Genomic DNA, 3092 nt, shown 5'->3' on the forward strand with positions numbered 1-3092 from the left:
TTTTTACATAGTAATTGCTAGTATAGTTGCTCAAGAATTGAAATGAAAATATGATAGGGAATCATTCACAGATACAATCTAAAAGCAAACTGAAACCCTCAAAATGTTATGAGCTTTTAGTGAAAATCAGCAATATGGTGTACTGTCAAATTAATTATTTGGAAAAGAATATTTATAATAAATATTGGAAAGGATCAGTGAAATAAGGGGTTTTATTAAACATTCCCAGTTTCGTGTACAAATGACTCAACTCTTCTTCCCACAAGTAATTTTTCATATTTTGTTGTTGTCTCCCAAACTCATAAAAGGTCTAGTTTTAGAAATACATTCTGTTCAATAGATAAGAGATTTATTTTGCATTTGTTCCAGTGACTACAAAAGATGCTTACTAATAAATAAGTGGGCCTCCTTTTTTATGTACTTTCATTCTATATGAACAGTTGATTTGAAAGCTATCATTTGAGGTGGTTCTGGGACCACAGACATGCACAAGTTGCACTCAATGAAAATGAGATTGTCATTGTTAGTTGTCAAATTTCAATCATTCAAATTTAAAGTTACTATTTTGGGGTATATGCCTCATGCTGGATTTTCTATGATGATTTAGCAGTAATTTGAAATGAGCAGAACGAGGGGTATTCTAGATTATATCTGTTAAGAGAACATGTAGAATTTTTTCACTGGGGATTGCTAAAACCTACAGATTTTTTGAATAATTGAAGAAGTTCAGGGATAGTCTTGGTAATGTACCTGCTGCCTGCTAAAATATCGTGTCTGCCAAGAAGAAATTTGCCAAGAAGTGAATACCAGGTTGTGTGTGCTTGTCTGAGACTTCAGTCAGAAAACTGGCACCTAAGAGAGGAAGGGATTAAAAGTTCTTGTCATGTCTATATGCATAGACCCAACTTGCTTAGAGTTGCATGGCAGCTAATTCTGATATTTATGATATTTTAAGCACTTGACTTAACATTATCACAGAATCTGAGCATTACTAAGATTACTTCGCATTTTGTATGGATTGATAGATTGATGTGCTGGCTGCTGTTTGCTCCTACCTGTTTGGTCACAGTTTGCAGTACAAAAGAAGGAATATACAGGTTGTTCTTTCACTCTTTACATCTTTTTCCTGTCCCTTGTAATGATACAGAGAACTAATTTCACCTTGACTTTCTCTCTTTGTCCTACCTTTTCAGTTCTAAATATGACAGCAAACATTGTCCAGTGCTCCACAAGCAGTAGGCAGAAAAATGTCTAGTAGCATTCAGATATTCTGAAGAATTTAGTTTTGCAATAGCCACTTGTACATGCAAAAATATAATTCTAATCCTCTGTTGTTTCTCGTCATTAATGTACCATATTCATTGCAACTGAAACAAAGCTGATGCCTCTAAGAGCACTGATTTGAACAATATCCAAAATCAGATTATTGTAAATGACAGTTGTAGGAATTTTGATTAACCTCTAAATAAGTGTTAAATAAATGTTACTTTGGAAAAACCCTGATCAAATGCATTAATGATAAGTTGTGGAGTTGTAGTAATTGCTGATATGGCTTTAGATAACAAAGATAGCATAGTTAATTGATATCACTGTCTCAAACATGTATACCTTATCATCTGCCAAGAAGCTGAAGTGATTACAGTAGTATTAACTGCAGTTGAAATACATTAGAAAAGATGCATAAAGTGGAAACAGGTGTTTGCTATGATCATTTTACTTGGTCATTCAGTGACTTTTTTTTTTTTAGTAAATGTTGTTTGGCTATTTAATGAATGCTTCCAGCTTTCTGATGGGCTTCTCTGTTCTGATGAGCTAGATTTTAAGAGAATATCATATGGTTCAGATGGAGACTGTAAGTAGTCCAGGGAGTCTGCACAGGGTGAAGTAATCAGTCAGGTTCAGGGATCACGCTGATAACACAGTCAGGACCAGGAAGAAGTGGACCAGGGACAGAGCTGAGATAAGGCTACACTATGGATCATTAACCCATTCAGGAAACAGTGCAAATATGGCACTGGCAAAAAAAGTAGAAGTCTGTTTATTCAGTAAACAGCTACTCAGAGCAAAGCCTAATAATACATTCAGAGACTACGGCACTTAAAACTTAGCTCTGATTAATTAAGGCCCTGGACTGAACTAAAAGTGAGCTTCTGGGTCTGAGAGCATGAGTGGAGGATAGGTTTATCAGTGTAATACAGCCTGTCAAGACAGTCAGAGCCTTGATGGTTTCTTCCTTTCTCTTTCCTTTATCAATGCTTGCAGCCACAGAGTTCACCAAATGCATCCGCCTAACTCACCTTACAAGTGGAAGTGGCAAACCTGTCCTCCTCTTGCAGGTATGTTAATAGAAGTACAGTATAGATCACATGTGCAGACTCAGGGGAATTTGGCTTTGCTTTTGAGGGAGGAAGGACACATATTTGATGAAGAGTCCTCAGTTCTTATTTCATCTTATTTCAAGCATGGCTCCAACCCTCAAAAGCAAATTGGGAGAAAATACAATGTGTGTTGGTGAGACAGCTACTGCACTACAGCTATTCCATTGGACTACAAGAATTTTTTTTTCAGCAAAAAAGAAGATGTTAGCTTAATGAAGAGCTGGGACACACAAAGATGACAGCCTGCATCAGCCACTTCAGCACCTCCCAGCACATAAGTCCAAGTAAAACTCTTGATTCCAGGGGAAATTTCTTTTGGTTGGTTCCAGGGGAAATTTCTTTCTTTGGTTAAGAGAAGTGACACTTGAATGACAAAAAGGAAGAGGAAGAAAAACTGGTTGAACATATTTTTGATGTCATCAATGTCAGAAAGAGGGTGCCACGTTCAAGGACAAAGCATCAAAGAAATGACTCTTTACATAGGAAACTTGCGTACCTGCAGGTGATCTTCCCATACATGGTATAATTCTGTTGTCAAGGAGATCCAAGTTTTTCATGACCTGGACACAATGCTTCTTGGCTGGCAGCCTTCTCACCAACAAAGACATGAATAAAGTGTAGACTTTTTTTTCAATTAACATTTGGAAGACTTCATTTTCTACCAAGCCCTATGTTAATTTTAAAAATTATAATCTAGATCCTGCAGCAGTCTGC

General features: G+C 36.6%; 1 long non-coding RNA gene across 1 annotated transcript; it reads left to right on the plus strand.

The window, feature by feature from the left end:
• The first annotated feature begins 1801 nt into the window (after window positions 1-1801).
• Window positions 1802-2851, plus strand: LOC135290322 (uncharacterized). The gene is made up of 3 exons (XR_010353070.1): window positions 1802-1852; window positions 2263-2336; window positions 2569-2851. It is a non-coding gene; the product is annotated as an uncharacterized LOC135290322 (long non-coding RNA).
• The last annotated feature ends 241 nt before the right edge of the window (window positions 2852-3092 follow it).

This window comes from Passer domesticus, chromosome Z (assembly GCF_036417665.1).
Source record: "Passer domesticus isolate bPasDom1 chromosome Z, bPasDom1.hap1, whole genome shotgun sequence".
Classification (NCBI taxonomy): Eukaryota; Metazoa; Chordata; class Aves; order Passeriformes; family Passeridae; genus Passer; species Passer domesticus.